General features: G+C 35.5%; 1 pseudogene; it reads right to left on the bottom strand.

Moving 5' to 3' along the window:
* Nucleotides 1-2,678: 2,678 nt before the first annotated feature.
* Nucleotides 2,679-17,273, bottom strand: LOC114102085 (oxysterol-binding protein-related protein 9 pseudogene; annotated as a pseudogene).
* Nucleotides 17,274-18,789: the final 1,516 nt, after the last annotated feature.

Here is an 18,789-nt window from a genome sequence, read left to right as displayed (position 1 = left end):
GTTTAGAGTTACTATTGATATATGGTTTGTACTTCCAGCCATGTTTGATTATTTATCTTCTTCTTTTTTTTTTTTTAATTTATTTAGTTTGTTTCTCCATGGTTAGCTTTCCCCCTGCCCTCTGTCTTTATAGAGGCACTTCCCACTGATGGTTTTAATTATTGTTTTTCATTTCTTCCTCGTATAGTGTTTTGCTCAAGATGCTTTGCAATGCTGGTTTTCTGACTGCAAATTCTTTTAGCTTTTGTTTATCATGAAAGATTTTTATTTCATTATCGTACCTGAAGCTTAATTTTGCTGGATACAGAATTCTTGGTTGGCATCCATTGTCTTTCAGTGTTTGAAATACGTTGTTCCAGGATCTTCTCGCTTTCAGCGTCTGTGATGAAAAATCCATTGTTAACCTTATTGGTTTACCCCTGAATGTAATCTGCCTCCTTTCTCTTGTAGCTTTTAGTATTTTCTCTTTGTTCTGTATATTGGATATCTTCATAACAATGTATCTTGGCGTTGGTCTACTGTGATTTTGTGTGCTCGGTGTCCTGTATGCATCTACAATTTGTATATCCGTTTCCTTTTTTATTTCTGGAAAGTTTTCTGTAATTATTTCTTTCAGCAGGTTACTCATTCCCTTGGTTTGAATCTCTGTACCTTTTTCTATCCCGATGACTCGTAGGTTTGGTTTCTTTATGTTATCCCATATCTCTTGGATGTTTTTCTCGTGGTTTTTAACCAGCCTTTCTGAGTTGGCTAGGCTCTATTCAAGATGATATATTTTGTCTTCATTATCTGATGTTCTGGCTTCTACTTGCTCCACTCTGTTAGTGATACTCTCAATTGAGTTTTTAATTTGGTTTATCATTTCCTTCATTTCTAGAATTATTGTTTGGTTTTTTTTTATAATCTCAATCTCCTGATAAAGATGCTTAACTTCTTCTTTTATCTGTCTATGTAATTCATTTTCAAAGTGTTCTTTCACTGTTTGGATTTGCTGTCTCGTATCTTCTTTAAGGTTCCATTCCATCTGTCTAAGGTATTCCTTGAGTTCTTTATATGACCATTTTTCTGCTGACTCTAGGTCCTCCTGAATATTTAGGCTGTCCTTCATTGTTTGTACTCCTTTTCTTCCTTGCTTTTTTATGCTGCTCATGTTACTTCTTGTTCTGTTTGACTGCTGAGTTACTGTTTACTCTTATAGATTTATTTGATGCTTGAGAGGAAAGATATTAGAAGGGAAGGGAAGAAGTCGCTAAAGAGAATGAGAGTAGGCAGGTAGAATTCAAGGAAGGGGGAATAAGAAAATTGAAAAGACAAAAGAAACAAGAATAACAAAGATTAGATAATAAAAAAAGAAAGAAAAGACTAAAAAAAATTTTTAACAAAATAATAGTGATAATAAAAAATGAAAATTAAAATTTAAAAAAAAATAATAATAATGAAATAAAAAAAATTTAAAAAAATAGAAACATTGAAAAAAGTTAAAGAACAACAACAAATAAAAATTGAAAATGAAAGAAGAAGAAGAGAAAAAAAAAGAAAAAGAAAAGAAAAAAATGATAATAATAATAATAATAAATGCAGTCCTAGAGTTCTATTAACTTCTCTTCCAGTAGGTGGAGCTGTGCCCACTGGGCCAAGCTTCTCTTCTCAATAGGTGGGAACCATTCACTGTGCAGCAGCTCTTTCTCCTAGACTGGGCGGGTCTCCAATCCTGAGTGTCTAGGGCCTGGTCTTGTGTTTCCTCAAGCCAGGCCGTGCTCACCTGTGGCGCTCACCACAATACTGGCTACATGCCAGGTCTGCTGCTCCTGGGAGCCCTGTTTTCATGAACACCTGGGCTCACTCTCCCTGTTTGCCTCCCTCAGACCCTAAGTTTGTAGAGCTTGGGGCTGAGATCCCCCAGCGAATTTGCTTGCCCTCCTGTAGCCACGCCCCCGGTAGCTGGTGCAAGAGACCTCAGTTGTCAGCACTGGTGGGAGCGGTAGCCGGGAGTTCTGCGCCGCGAGTCCCGCGCCACTCCTGATTCCCTCGGTCTGGTTATTGCGTTCACAGGAGAGCTGGGAGTGGCCCTTAAGTTTTCCCTGCTGTGTGGAGAGAGATGACTAGTGGATTACACACCTGTCGCGCTGGTTTCAATGCAGTTATCTCCTCCACCCGTGACGCCATTTCTCTGCCATGGTGATATCCCATGCAAATGGATACCGTTTGTTCCCTTTGCCGGGTGACCAATGCAACGGGTGGGTCCTGACTGTCTCTCCCAATCCTCGTTTCAGTCCTGTGTCCACTGCCTATGAAGGCTCGGTTGGCTTTTACCTCTGTAAGTTCCTAAGGGCTGGCCAATTATTTCAGCGGGATCGTTAGTGCTGAGTCACATGAAGCAGGCGAACCAGAGCTTAATTGCCTCTGATTCGGGCTTAGTGTGTGTGTTCTGAGGGGCCCAGCCTGTACACCCCAGATCCACGTCAGCTCAGCATTGCCTAGTGATCCTGAGCAAACAGCATTTAGACAGTTTACGGCTCCCTATGCCCTCGCAGTTGAAGATGTCAGAGACTTGATCTCTCTGCGCCTGCCACCATGTTACATCTCCTCAATGCTATTCATGTTGCCCTTACAGCTTCCTGGTATAAGCAAGTTCTTGGGATTATACAAACTGCTGCTTCTGTTTCCAGTCCAGATTTCTAGAAATGAAACCCTGCCGCCATCGCCTCCGTCTCTGGGCCGCGCTCACGAACGCCGCGCTTGTCTGTGACCGTAGCAGAGCCGCCCTGGCCTCCGCAGCTCTTCAGCCTGGTGCCCGGCCCCAGGTACCCAAGTGGCTGCCGCCGCGGCTCTCCGTCCCCCTCCTCCGGAGCACGGGTCCCCTGGCAGGGGGGTGCAGAACGACCCCAGAGCAGGCTCTGCCCGAAGGTGCAGCGGCGAACAGGCCACCGAGACGCTCGAGGCTGCAGTCCAGCCTTCGGAGGACAGGGCTCGGCACGCAGCCCAGCTCCCACCTCTAGGTGCGGCTGCCGGACAGTGTATACAGAGCCATCAAGACAGCAAGCAGAAAGCAAATGGCGGCTCCCGCGGAGTGGATTTTCGGCACAGAAACCACAGCCCCGCCAACAATCCCAATCCACAAACTCTCCCTGTATAAAAAATATTCAAAAAAAAAAAAAAAAAAAAGAAAAAAAAAGGCGGGGCGCACTGAGCTTTCTTTGCCTCGCGTACTTACAATCCACTGCTGATTACACATTCAGCTTCTCCGCCCGGAGCGAAGCGAAAGAGGAAGCAGCTGGGAGCAAAGTGCCCGCGGCTCTGAGCAGCCAAGCATCTCTTTTTCGATTTCTTTGTTCTTCCTGCTCCTTGGCAAAGTGGTCCGCTACAGATTAACGGTGAAAGGAGCTCTAACAGACTGTGCGAAATCTCTATTAAAGCCGCTGCTTTGAGCACCACACTCAGCACTTCAGCAACCCCCGTACGCAGCGGCCATCTTCAAAATTCAGATTCTTAACCTTCTCAATGTTATACAGTCAATGAACAGTGGAACGATACCTTTGAATTCCATCTCTTTCTAGACGTGTCATTAGGAAGTTCCTTAAGGAGTCTTTTGCCCTCAGTCACTGCACCACTTTCCAACCAGCCGGGACAATGCCACGCTGGGAACCTCAGCCATGGTTGCTGCTTATTTTTTTTTTTTGTTGTTTTTTTAAAAGTATAGAGTATATTATTAAAATTTTGATTAAGGTAAAATAGGATTTATGTAATTTGATTTGTTTCATTCTAATATCTTTGATTTAAAATTACTTTTCCACCATCAGGTCATATGCTTCCCACTTCCCCTGAATAAAATCATAATAGTTAGCCATTAACTGAAGTTACTATTTTGTAGGAAGAAGCAAGTAGATACTTTCATGATATCTAAACACATGTAGAGATAAGTAAATTGATAAATTATTCTAAAATTAAATTTATTTATTTTTGACACAAATACTTACAAAGGAAGTGACATATTATGACAAGTTTGCATAGTGATTCAAAGCAAATTGTTAGTAATAGCTTCATTTTAGAGCTAATTTATTCTATTTGGTTCCTTTGAAAGAAACACTTGTCAAAATAAGTAGTATTAAGAGTGCATTTCTATGATTGATTCTATTTCTTTTCATTTGTTACTATTGAGGAGGGTATTATGACTGGGCTAAAATATTCAGAGAATTCATATTCTAAAACTTGGGAGCTTGGAATTTTTATTGACAATCCTCTTTTTACTCTTCATCTTTCTCCTCCTTGTCCTGCCACTCTCCACATTTTGTTTAAGGGAAGAGAGCAGTGGAAGCCCAGGGATTTTCTAAAGATTATTTAAATTTATATTTGGTACATCTCATCTAACTACTGTGCAGAAGCAGCATAGAATTCAATTCAAGTTAGTCTTCATTTAGCTTTCCCACCTGAAATGTCTACACTGCATTTTGTTATTATTTTTTTAAACATATGAAAATAAGTCTTATTACTTTGCTCTCTCTACACAAAATAATATTCTTTTATTCAATTTTGGCTTAGCCTTTTAAAAATAGCAAAATATAAATAGTATGTAAATATTTATAAATTTCTTTAGTAAAGAATTAACACATAGATATGTAAAATATAGAATGTATATGCATAAATATATATATCACTGAAACAGAAAGAGGTTGAAATAGAAATTTTAATAATACATAAAAATTAATAAGATTTTACTTTAAAAATTGCATAAAGTGTGGAATCTCTACTCCCCAAAAAGTTATAGAATTGAATTTTTTTATTTAAAAGGAGATATTAAAAATAAAAACAATATAATAGCATAGAAAATGACAACCTAATAATTATTTTATGTGGCAATAGTCATAAACTTACCACCAGAGATACTTAGAATACACAAGCATGAAATGATTTTGATATTTGCTATAGTTTAGATCTGAGGTGTCCCCCAAAAGCTCATGCGTGAGACAAAAAGTTTAGAGGTGAACTGATTGGGTTATGAAAACCTTAACATAATGGATGTATTAATCTGCTGAAAGGTACTAACTGGGTGTTAACTATAGGTAGGTAGGAGGTAGCTGCAGGAGGTGGGTCATTGGGGTCATGCCTTTGGGGTTTATATTTTGTTCCTAGTGCATGGAGCTCTCTCTTTCTCTGCTTTATGATCCTCATAGCCTGAGCTGCTTTCTTCCACCACACACTTCCACCCTGATGTTATGCCTCACCTCAGGCCTAAAGCAGTGGTGTTGGTTGTCTATGGATTGAGACCTCTGAAATCATGAGCACCAAATAAACCTTTCTACATTGTACATTGTTCTTGTAATATCTTTCAGACACAGTGGCAAAAACGCTGACTAAAACAGCACGTCAAAAAAAGTATGATGAAAATTTCAAATGTACTTTTTTTGGTAGAAGTACAAAATGTTGCAGTTCATATGGAAGACTAATAATGAAAAGGTTTCTAATATAATTTAAAACCTAATTTTTGGTAGTAGAAGAAAATCCTTGAACTACAGATAATGATAATATGGGGAAATTTGTATAAGATTATTACCTGAAAAGGTAAATCAGCTGTAAAAGGGAATAAATCTATAAATGGAACATGCAGATATGAGTATTAAAAGTAGTTATAACAACTATCAATTTATTAAGAAATTCATGTTTTATTGGGTAAGTGCTGCTGAAATTTTTTATTATGCTTTTTAAAGAAATTAATTAGATAATGTCTCTCAAATGTTCAAAATGAGTACTTAGCTTTTACTCCTGGCATAAAAAGCTAAGTCAAAAATGTAAAATAATAGAATACTAGAAACAATTTGAAGTATTAGCAAAAATTTGAGATGGGGGAAGTTTTAAAAGTAAGAAAACTTAGAAATCAGAGTTATAAAAAAATCGATTTATTAATGTAAATAAGATATAAGATGTTGTTTTTAAAATAAACAAGTCACCCGAACAATATGTGTAGTACAAAATAGCTCCCAAAAATTTCTAAAAAAAAATTAAACAGCAAAAATTGCAAATATGAAGAAAAATCCAGGAGATGAGATGTGAACTATGAATATAAAGTTCTTCAGACATGTGATATATCTCTGTGATTTAGGGAAAAAAATTTAAAAAGAGTTGATACAATTTTTCACTTATAAAAATTACAATGGTCGGCTGAAGATATATTATGTTAGTCCAAATGTGAACTGCTACAATTTGTAAAATAAAATAATCTGAGTATCCATTAAAATATAATTTGATTGGTCAAAATTTACATTGCACAGAAATAAAAGTTAAATATGTGTGCACATGTGAGTGATTCATAGTTTGTCATGGAAATCGTTGAGTAAAAAATTCTTGCAACATGTAAGTGAGAGAATGAGTAATTCAGAGCATAAATATAAAATAATACATGGTAAAAATTAGACTAAGAAAGGGAACTTAAAAATTAATTGATCTTTAGTCACTGATTTGGGAAAAAATTCATGACATTAAGTTCACTGACATTAAGATAAAAATATAGATTTCTATACAGACATACTCCAATTTACATTGGTTCAACTTATGATTTTTTCAAGTTAAAATGGTTTTAAAGTGACACACTTTTATTAGAAATTATTATTTGAATTTGATTTTTTTTTCTGGGCTTGTGATATATAGTACAGTGCTATATTTTGATGACAGGCAGTGGCAGCAAGCTCCCAGTTGGCCACATAAACATGAGGTCAACTACTGATACTCTATAGTGTACTGTCCTGTAAAGTTATATTCATTCTGTTATTGTATTCTTGCAATATTGACATGATATCTTCAAATCACAATCGATTTATCAAGACATCATAAGTCAAAAGCATCTGTATAATGGATAATAAATAAAGACATGACAGAGGCATTGATGGATATGTGAATATATAGATAATATATATAATTTAATTATGCTTGAAATACAAAAAAGAATCTATTACTTTATTGCTTTAAACATATTTAATGGCATGAAGAAAGCATGTAATTTTTTAATTAACCATTATTTTGGAGTAGAGATTGCAAGAGGGGTATTTTGAAAATAGGCTATATCTCTATATTAGATGTAAATATGTGAATTTTGAATATTTTGGTTTCATTATTCTTTTGAATAAGGAACAATCATTGTCTTTTTTCTGCCATTTGATATTGTCTGTGTGACAGAAAGCTTGTGTATGTGCTCACACATACAGATAACTTACCTCTTGTGTTTATAGGTTAGTGGACGGAGAGGACTCACAACTTGGCAAATGGAAAAATTTAATACACAGAGAACTTGACTCTGAACTGGACTTCTTGACTGTATTGGAATCAGGGAGGGTGGTGTTTCCCTAGGAAAATTTGAGAATATTTTCTTTAGGTTAAAAAGCAAACAAAAGATTTATATGCTGTCTTAGATGTGGAAGATTGCAGAGAATATTAACCAATATCTATCTTCTGGATTGTTCTTCATTAGCTTTTCATTGAGAGATTTTATAAGAACCAACTTCAAGAAATGTATTACTTTTTAAAATTTCAAAGAAATGTTGGTAAGAAATTTATGATACATTAGTGAGAACTGCCGCAGTCTGGCTGGGCACACAATCACGAGCCACCACACAGCTTGTAGATTCAAACAGCAACTCTTTATTCCCGAACTCACACCAGCCGTCTACGATCAAGTTCTGGGGAAATCCACGTTCTCTGCCCAAATCCACCCCCACTGGGCTTCTGTCTCCCAAAAAATACTGTCTGAATCCCGTGAGAACTCAAGGGGAACTCAGGCAGCAGGATACGCCCTATTCCCAGCAGGAATAATCTTAAACCTGGAACCACCCTAAACCCGGATAGTCCTAAACCGGGAACGCCCTAAACTCGGATCATCCTAAACCGGGAACACCCTAAAACCGGATCGCCTTGGTCCTTGAGCAAGGTCACCTACATGCAATGTCACTGCAAAATGTCCTATTTCCACGAGTCCTTCCACTAAGCAACATGGGGTATGCTGGCAAGGAAATTGTCATACATACTTGGCTAATGGCTCCCAGAATCTCCCCCCTTCTGATTAATTAAACAACAAGCAATGTGGCTTAAGGACCGTGCCTGGTAGGTTGTCCAATTCAACATATGGTTCTTACCCGCCATCGGAAAACTGACCTTTAGGCGTCAGCCTCCTGTCTTAGGTTGATACCACTGCAATTGAATCATACCCGTCACTGACTACCGGTCCAGCATACAGCCATACTTGTGGACAGGTCTATGCACCAGTGGGGGGGTGAGGTTCTTTGCCTCACCTCTGTTGGCCCCCAAATTTGGCCTTGGTGCCAGTGGGGGAGTGAGGTTAATGTGGCTTAAGGACCGTGCCTGGTAGGTTGTCCAATTCAACATATGGTTCTTACCCGTCATCGGAAAACTGACCTTTAGGCGTCAGCTTCCTGTCTTAGGTTGGTACCACTGCAACTGGATCATATCTGTCACTGACTACCGGTCCAGCATATAGCCATTGGCCCCCAAATTTTAGACCATCACTAGCAGAAGGGAGGAGGATACAGAAATGCCACGACACCAAGCCAATTGACGGCTCCTTGGGAAAAATTGCATCACTGGTGACACCATCAGCAAAGATATGTCAGCACTACCACAATTAACATGGGGTGCGCTGGCAAGGAAATAAAAATTGCATCACTAGTGACACCATCAGCAAAGACATGCCAGCATTACCACAATTCGCTGCACCACACGATAGTTACATAGTCCAGGCAAGTTCTGCAAGCAGTTCAAAGCAGAGGAATCTATCAATATGTCCATTTCCTCCCAAAATCCGTTTCCTCCCAAAGTAAGTTGACTCCTTGATTGAGCATTACTTGTTGAGTTATATTCATTGATGCATCAGTTTATACAGTTTACTGTGATAGCTATCATAGAAGCTGTAGTTTGGTTTTATCTTTGTCTTCACTGGCACTGGGATGAAGATAGGAATTCTGGCAATGATGCTAAAAAGACATTATCCTGAAAAGAATTATTAAATATAATGAAAAGGAAAGGTGAAAGTAAACAAACAGATCTGTTAACCTACTTTAAAAACAATCCTTAACAGCTGTTTATCTAATTTAAATTAGTAAACAAACAGATCTGTTAACCAGATACAAGTAGACATTTTTTTTTGCCACCAAAATAACATCTCTGAGCATGAAATGACAAAGTCTTTTGTTAACAAGATCTATTAATCTTTAATTTTGAATGTATTATGTTTTGAATGTATCCTCAAAGATCATGTGTTGGAACTTTATTTCCTAGTGCAAATGCATTGAGAAGAGGAATGTTTCAGATGCAATTTGGTCATGAGGTCTCTGCCCTCATTAATGGGTTGGTTATGGGTATGGGTTAGTGATTGTGGGAGTGATTTCCTGATAAAAGGAGGAGTTTGGTCTGTTTCTTTTCTCTCTCCATCTTTCTCTCTTGCCAACCTGTCTTCCACCATTAGATGAAAGAAACATACTTGAACAAACTCACTAGATGTGAACAAACTCACTAGATATGTGCTCTCTATTCTTGAAATTCTAGCTTCCAGAATTGTGAGAAGTACATCTTTAATCTTTATCAATTACTCACAGATATTCTGTTAGAGCAACACAAAATGGACTAAGACAGAAAATTGGTACAGAAAAATGGGACTGTTGCTATGACAAATGTCTGAAAATGTGGCAGTGAGTTTGTAATCCAGTAATGAGTACTCGCTGGTAGAATTTGGAGGAGCAGACTAGAAAAACACCTATATTGCAATGAATGAAAATTTGAGGACAATTCAGTTAAGAGCTCAAAAAAATGAGAACTGTGGGGAAAGTCTGAAATTTATTAGATAATCTTTGAATCGTTATGAACAAAATGTTGGTAGAAATATGGGTAGTAAATGCCATTGTGATGAGATATCTCTGACGGAAATTTGGATAAATAAAGGCCACCTTTGCTATTAGGTGACAAAAAATTTGGCTTGATTGTGTACATACCCAAAGATTTTATAGGAGGCACAACATAAGAGCAATGAAATCAGACACATTGTAAGCAAAAAATTAAGCAAGATATTGAGGGAGCTCTATGGGTACTTTCATTTTCATACTATAAGATGAGAAATGAAGATAATTATTTAAAGATAGAATTTATAATTAAAAGGGAATTCAAATGGAAAGGTTTGAAATTTTCAGAGCCTTACTATGAAAGTAGTGAAAAGGCACCTTTAGAGAGAATAAATATATGGTGTGACCAAATGGATATATGCTACAGAGATTAATATAGGTGGAAACAAGCCAGGTTGTATTCATCAAATCAATATATGAATGACTCAAAAGGCATTTCAAAGAACTTCAAGGCAAGCTAGGATAAAGACAGAAATATCTCCATAGGATTCCCATAGCACCTCAGCTTAACTGCCTTGCATAACTTTGGGAATCTGCTTTACAACTTCCAGCAAATGGATTTTTATCTCTCTAGCCTTAGATCAATGGGACACAAGTGTGGCTTGTCTCATTCCTCTGAAGAATTCAAGTCATATGAGTCAGTAGTATACCTGTAGTGCTGATTCTGTAGATTTGCAAACTGTACAGTTATGAAGCCATTACAATCTCCACCTAGACTTCAAAAGCTTTTACAAACAACTTGAAGCTCAGCCAAAGGATTACTCCAGAGCTGGAACCACAGCAGAGAGCCCCTACTAGAGAAATGTTGAGCAAAAATGTGGCATCAGAGCCAGTTCAGACAATTTTCACTAGAGAATTTCGTCATGGAACAACCTATGAGAACCATCATATGGACTAAGCAGAACAAATCCATAGCAAAGTTGGACAGAGACTTGGGGCTCTATTCCAACCCCAAGGTGTTTATGAGGACACATTCAGAGAAATATTATTCTGGAAAGAAATGCAAATCAAAACTACTCTTAGATTTCATCTCACACCAGTCAGAATGGCAGTTATCAAGAATACAGACAACAGTAAATGTTGTAAAAGGCACACTCATGCATTGCTGGTGGGACTGTAAATTGGTGCAATGGATCTGGAAATCAATATGGAGATTCCTTACAAAACTTGGAATGGAACCACCATTTAACCCAGCTATCCCATTCCTCAGTCTATACCCAAAGGACTTAAAATCAGCATACTATAGTAATGCAACCATGTCAATGTTCTTAACAGGTCAATTTATAATAGCTAAACTGGAAGCAACCTAAATGCCCTTCAATGGATGAATGAATAAAGAAACTTTGGTATTTATACACAATGGACTATTACTTAGCATTAAAAGAGAATAAAATCATGGCATTTGCAGGTAAATGGATGGAGCTGGAGAATATCATGTTAAGTGAAGAAAGCAATCCCAAAAAACCAAAGGCTGAATGTTCTCTCTGATAAGAGGATGCTGATCCCTAATGGAGATAGGGGAGGCATGGGAAAAATGGAGAAACTTTAACTGAGCAAAAGGGGAGGGATGGTGGGGAGGGTGCATGATGGCAGGAAAAGTGGTGGAATGACAGGGACATCATTACCCTAGGTACATATAAGACTGCACATAGGGTGTGATACTATATCATGTACAAGCAGAGAAATGAAAAGTTGTGCTGCAATTGTGTACAATGATCAAAATGCATTCTGCTGTCATATATACCTCATTAAAATAAATAAATTTTAAAAAGTAAAATTTAAAAAAAAAGAGTTAATCTTGTTTCTGCGTTGGGTTTTGGCCTTATTTGAGACTAGTTTCTTCTTCCTTTTTTCTTATTTTTCTATTTTGAAATAGAGAAAAAAAAAATATATATATATATATAATATTATATATATATTTTAATATATATATTTAAATATATATTTATAAATATATATTATATGGCCATTCCAACATTGTATTTTAAAAACACTTTATTTGTTAATTTCACAGGCTTTTGGCTGGAGGGTAATTTGCCTTAGATAAATTGTGTCTTGAGTCTCATCCATATCTCTTTTAGATGAGATGCTGAACTTTGTTATTTTTAGTTGATGCAGCAATAAACTAAAAATTTTAGAGCTATTGGAATGAAGTACGTACATTTTGCATGTAAACAGGACCTGAGTTTGAGTGTTTGGGGAAGATTTCTATGATGTCTCTATCAAAAGTTCATGCATTGGAAACAACACCCTGTGCAACTCTTTTGAGTTATGGGACCTTTAAGAGGTGATTAGGTCATGAGCACTTTGCCCTCATGAATTGATTCATATCATCATCACAGGAATGCTTTTGCTGCCATGAGATTAGTTTTGTTATAATTTCACGCTATCTTGTGTGCTCTCTTGCTTTTCTGCCTTTTACCATGGGATGGTACAGCAAGAAGGCCCTCACCAGATTCAATGCCCTAATCTTAGATTTCCCAGCCTCCCAAAACATGAACCCATTGTTTCTTTTGTTCAGAAAATACCCAATCTCTAGTATTTTGTGATAGCAGCACAACAGGGACTGTAAGACAGTCAGTGTTTTAAATTGGCTTGATAAGTTATGAACAAATTTTGAATAAAGTTTATATTTGCAAAGGATTTTCTCATTTAAAATTTTAAAACTCTCATTTTACTTTTCAACCACTGTTTTTACTTAACATTGCTTTTAAATTTTATTTGTCATTTGATGAAACAGAGAGCCTCATGCATACTAGGCAAGAACTCTACCTCATGCTCTTTTACTAAAGGTAAGAACTCTAACTAAATAGAAGTAAAAGACAATACTTCTGTGGTCTGTGGCTACATAAGTGAATAAAATATTGTGACTTTGTTCAAATAATACTGTGCCATTTTTTAGAAAAAGCATTATAAAAACATTAATCTGAGAAAATAAAGCATTTACTGTGTACAAAATATTAAAATTTTACAGTAAAGATTTTATTGAATTTTGTAAATGTTCAGTCTATTTTTAGGAAGAATTGGCATTTAAAAATGTTCAGAGGAAAAATGTCAGCTTACCATGGGCATTTATTACAGTATTAAATAGTTGTACCACTGGTTTATTAAAAGATTATTCATCCAAATATGTTAACATATATCAAATGTTGAGATATGAATGAAATAAGAATTCGGTATTGCCTTAAGAAATTCAGTTGCCTTTCTAGTAGGTAGATATAGCAAGAAGGTATACATGGCCTATTCTTTCTTTCCATTTAATTAATGTATATTTAGAAGTGTTTTTCATTAAAAACTTTTATTTCTTATATTGAGGATCATGTTTAGTTTTTGTCCAACATTTGAGATATGAAGATGTGGTTAGAACAAGAACCTGCCAAGAGGCAAAGAATAAACCACAGGGAATTTAGTAGAATAATTATACTCACGTCATTAGGGATTCTTATCCTTTATGAAAGAATGAAGTATTTTTGGTTGGTGTTTGATATTATCTTGACCCATAATAACACCTGAAACTTTTATTAACGAAAGTATTCAAAATAAATCTCACATATTTAAGGAGATAGAAGACAATCAAATTAAGGACTGTACAAAACCAATACTCTTGGTGTTTGGAATGACCTTAATTTGTAATTAGTAATTAAATAAAGGTGAAGAAAGTGGCTTGGAGCTAATTAAAGTTCCACATATGGGGAAAGAATATCAAAATTTATAGGAAGAAAGGTAATTCACTTTCAGTAGCATCCATTTTATAACGAAGTTCATAACAGTTGCTCGAAATAAGATTGACTGTATTCCTTTAATAAGTGTACTTAAATGAGTACAAATGATAATCAATCATGTATACTGTTAATGATTTCAATTAGCTTAATGTAGTCTGTTCAGTAAAATAAACAATGTGTAATAGGTCACAATTCAATGAAAACCTTAGAGAATCAATATTTATATTTTAATAACATCAAGTAATGAATTTCATAGAACACATTTAATTTTCAAATGACAGAATAGCATATGCTGAAATAACGTTTTCACAACAAACTTGGATGGATATTTACTAGATTTTTTCATCAAACTGAGCTATTGAATCTATGTATAAGCAAATGACTATAGAAGAAAAGACTGAAAAGCATTAAAATTAGTTTATCAACTTAAAAATCTTCATTTTCTTTACTAATTTAAAGTTTATTAGATGTACAGACATTCAATTTAAGCTATAAAATATGAAATTGTTCATTAAGATATATTTATATATAGTATAGCAAAGAAGATCTTCATACCCTTTTTATAAAAGGTAATTCATACATTTGTTTAGGTGGTATTGGGTCTTGCATGGGCATCATTTTCAAAATTTATGTTTTAAGCAATTGGCAAGATTCTTATTAAGCTGAATCCACTGCACAGAAGAGCCCCCACCTTTTGAGTAATGTGTCCTACTTGTGCTTTTTCACCAAAGATCTATTTCTTGAACACTACAGTAACGTGACAGTTCTAATGATGTATGGGATAATACATCATGAGCATGAAGTTTTGCTGTATTCCTCAAAGAGTTGTACACCTGCTGAAGAAGCATGAGACTTAGAAAACAAAGTGGGTTCAGCTCCACTGGAAGAGTTTATTAGTCAGTAAGAAACCTGTGGTACATTTATTTCTCTTGACTAGGAAACTAAAGCAGAAGTTATGTAAAAAATCTGTTCTGTGAAACAAATGACGTTGTGTCACCCTCACCCCAAGACTCTAGAAATTAATGAACAATGCATTTCAATTAAGTATAAGAAATTTGATCACTGCACAATATTTTATCATTACTAAGTATGCAGAATATCCTATATGCTAGGATCTTTATGAAAATATATTTAAAACATAGTTCCTATCTAGGAAGAATAATCTGTTAACTTAAGGAAGTTACCAATAACTAAATTTAGGAATAAACTTCATGTGAACAATCCTGTTTTAAGAGTTGATCCATGAACTCATATTTTGGAATAAAAATCAGTATATAAGCTTATATAGGAGTAGGGAGTTGACAATATTCTTTTGCTAAATGTGTAGCATTTCCTATAAAGGAAAATGCATAAGCATACTAATTCTTGAGAAGACATTATGCCAGGCACATGAAGCCTTCAGTACATGATCTATTGCTCTCTACAAATTTTAGGCCTTAGGAAAAGGCAAAGTGGTAGAAAATGCACAGGGAAATAGTAAACACACTTTATATTTTTGTGGGTCACTTAGTGTTTATAGATAATTAAATTTATGTTATATATGTATAAATATATAATTCAGACATTTCCATAGAATCAAGTAGAAGGAAACAGTTTTAAATGATAAAATTGTGAATATATTGTCTTTCTTAGAAAAACGTGATCACAGCATTTTAGGCATACAGACAGTCTGAGAATAAATCATTTGTACCAGAGCTAGAAACACTGCATATTCTGTCTTCCTCCTAGGCCAGCCTCACCTAAAATCTCTGTGTCTGATAGGCTACACCAGATCACAATGGCCTTTTAGTTTCCCTTGCATGTAATATATTTCCCTCTTAAGTCTTATTTAATTTTTTTTGGGGGGGGGCTGGGTACCAGGGATTGAACTCAGGGGCACTCAACTACTGAGTCACATATCCAGCCTTTTTTGTGTGTTTTATTTAAAGACAGGGTCTCAATGAGTTGCTTAGTGCCTCACTGTTGCTGAGGCTAGTTTTGAACTCACAATCCTCCTGCTTCAGAATCCTGAGCTACTGGGATTGCCGATCTGTGCCACCACAACTGGCTTATTTCATTTTTGATTGACATATAATAATTGTACATATTTACAGTGTACAACATAATGTTTTCTTACAGTATAAATGGTGTAATGATTAAATTAGGGCGATTAATATCTATCACCTTAAGCATTTATCATTTCTTTGTGGTGGGAACATTCAAAATTGTCTCTTCTCTTTTGAAATACACAATATATTATTGCTAACTGTAGTCACCTGTTATGCAATAGAAGACCAGAATTTATTTCTCCTAGCTAATTGTAACATTAAATACATTAATCAATCTCTCTACATTTCCCTGTGGTCTGTCTTCCCCAGACTCTGATAATCACATATATGAGTAAGATTATAGTATTTGTCTTTATGAGCATGTCTTATTTCACTTAAAATAATGTCTTCCAGACTCATCCATGCTGCTACAAATGATAGAATTTCATGCTTTGTTATGGCTGGATATCATTCTATAATGTGTATTTACCACATTTTGTTCATCCATTCATCTGTTGTTATATACTTACATTGAATCCTTATTTTGGTTATGGTGAATAGTGCCACAATAAGCATGGAAGCATAGATGTCTTTGGCATTCTGATTTCATCACCTTTGCATATGGACACAGTTTTGGGATTGCTGGTGTTTTTTTTTTTTAAATTTTTGTGGAACTTCCGTAATTTTTCCATAATGGTTATACTAATTTAGATTCCTACCAACAGTATGTAAGGATCTATCTTTATCCACCTTTTCATCAATACTTATTATTTTTATTAAAATATAATGATCATTACAGTTTAGGTATAAGACATAGCCTTGCCCTATGTTGTGCACCCCAATTGACATCCCAAGAAAATTTGATTTAGTGCAAATATGAGCTTTAAATTGAATTTTCTTGTTAAAACATTCAGAATAAAGTGCCAAAATGGGTGGAAGATGGGAAACCTATTGAGCTATGAAAGTTACAATGTTTTTAGAAACCCAGGAAACAGGTCCTTCTGAAACCAGCTCTTTGTTCTCTTCAGTGTAATTTGCTAATGTCCAGTAACACTGAAAGATCTCACCCAAAATGAGGTTGTATGACATTTTTGCAACAAATCCTTTCCTTTCCTCATGAAAGACTAAGAGGTACCATTTCACAACCTGAACCATTCAATCCCTGGGATCTTTCCGGTCACTAATGCTCACAAACAGGCCCAGATGTGCAAAAAATTCTGCATGTATTTCTAAAAGAGAATTTTTGAGAATAAATGTTGGAAGAATTACCTTAGTAAAATCTATTCTGAGCCTAACCTGTGACAAGAGGTGCATGTACTCCTTCACTTATCCTGCTTCTCTGTCATCATCTATAGTCAGGTGAATCAAAAAGGTCAGCATTATTTGTCCCATTGGACATAGAAGAATTTAGTGACTCTGTGGTATCTGGGTGTTTTAGTCTATTTCCTGAGCTGCTGTGTGTCAAGACTGAGACAGATACAGAAGAATTTTGGGATAAGCTGCTCTGAAGGAATTCATCAGCATCACAGAATTCATCTTCAGTGCTAGAGTAAGAAAACTCTGGGACTGTATTTGAAGACAAGACAACAAGTTAGACTGCTACTAGGTGGTGAATCCCCCTTGATCATGGTGCATGACCTTTTTGATATGTTTTTGTATTCGATTTGCTAAAATTTTATTGAGAATTTTTGCATCTATGTTCTTTAGAGATTGGTCTGAAATCTTCTTTTTTTGATGTGTCTTTTCCTGGATTTGGAATCAGGGTGATATTGGCCTCATAGAATGACTTTGGAAGTGCTGCCTCTTTTTCTATTTCCTGGAATAAATTGAAGAGTATTGGTATTAGTTCTTCTTTAAGAAATTGGCTACGTATTAATCCAGTCCTGGGCTTTTCTTGTTTTGTAGATTTCTGATGGCATCTTCTATTTCATTGCTTAAAATTGATCTGTTTAAATTGTGTATATAATCCTGATTCAATTTGGGCAAATTATATGACTTTAGAAATTTGTCAATGCCTTCAATATTTTCTATTTTATTGGAGTACAAGTTTTCAAAATAATTTCTAATTATCTTTTGCATTGCTCTTGTGTCTGTCGTGATATTTCTTTTTTTCATCACATACATTAGTAATTTGAGTATTCTCTCTCCTTCCCTTCTTAAGCATGGCTAAGGGTCTGTCAATTTTATTTGTTTTTTCAAAGAGCCAACTTTTTGTTCTGTCAATATTTTCAATTGTTTCTTTTGTTTCAATTTTATTGATTTTAGCTCAGATTTTAATTATTTCCTGTCTTCTATTGCTTTTGGTGTAGATTTGTTCTTCGTTTTTCTAAGGCTTTGAGATGTAATGTTCAGTCATTTATTTGTTGACTTTTTCTTCTTTAAAGGAATGAACTCCATGCAAAAAACTTTTCTCTTAGAATTGCTTTTGTAGTGTTCCAGAGATTTTGATGTTTTATCTGTGTTCTAATTCACCTCTCAATATTTTTTTAATGTCCTCCTTGATGTCTTCTGTAACCCATTGTTTATTCAGTAGCATATTATTTAGTTTCCAGGTGTTGGAGTAGCTTTTATTTTTTATTTTGTCATTGACTTCTAATTTCATTCCATTATGATCTGATAGAATGCAGAGTAGTATCTAGACATTTTTTTATATTTGCTAAGAGTTGCTTTGTGGCATAATATATATTCTATTTTGGATAAAGATCCATGTGTTGGTGAGAAGAAAGTTATCCCCTCATTGAAGGATGAAATATTCTATATATGTCAGTTAAATTTCAGTTATTGATTGTATTATTGTGTTTTATAGTTTTTTTGTTCAGCTTTTGTTTGGAAGATCTATCTAGTGATGAAAGAGGGGTGTTAAAGTCTCCCAAAATTATTGTGTTGTGGTCTATTTGACTCTTGAACTTGAGAAGAGTTTGTTTGATGAACATAGATGCTCCATAGTTTGAGGCATATATATTTATAATTGTTAAGCCTTATTGGTGTATGGTTCCCTTGAGCAGTATGTAGTGTCTTTCTTAATCCTTTTTGATTGACTTTAGTTTGAAGTCTACTTTATTTGATATGAGGATGGAAACCCCTGGTTGCTTCCACAATCCATGTGTGTGGTATGATTTCTCTCAACCCTTCACCTTCAGTCTG

Source organism: Marmota flaviventris, chromosome 7 (assembly GCF_047511675.1).
Source record: "Marmota flaviventris isolate mMarFla1 chromosome 7, mMarFla1.hap1, whole genome shotgun sequence".
NCBI classification, from domain to species: Eukaryota; Metazoa; Chordata; class Mammalia; order Rodentia; family Sciuridae; genus Marmota; species Marmota flaviventris.
The sequence above is the reverse complement of the archived record's forward strand: the minus strand, read 5'-3'. Positions and strand labels throughout refer to the sequence as shown.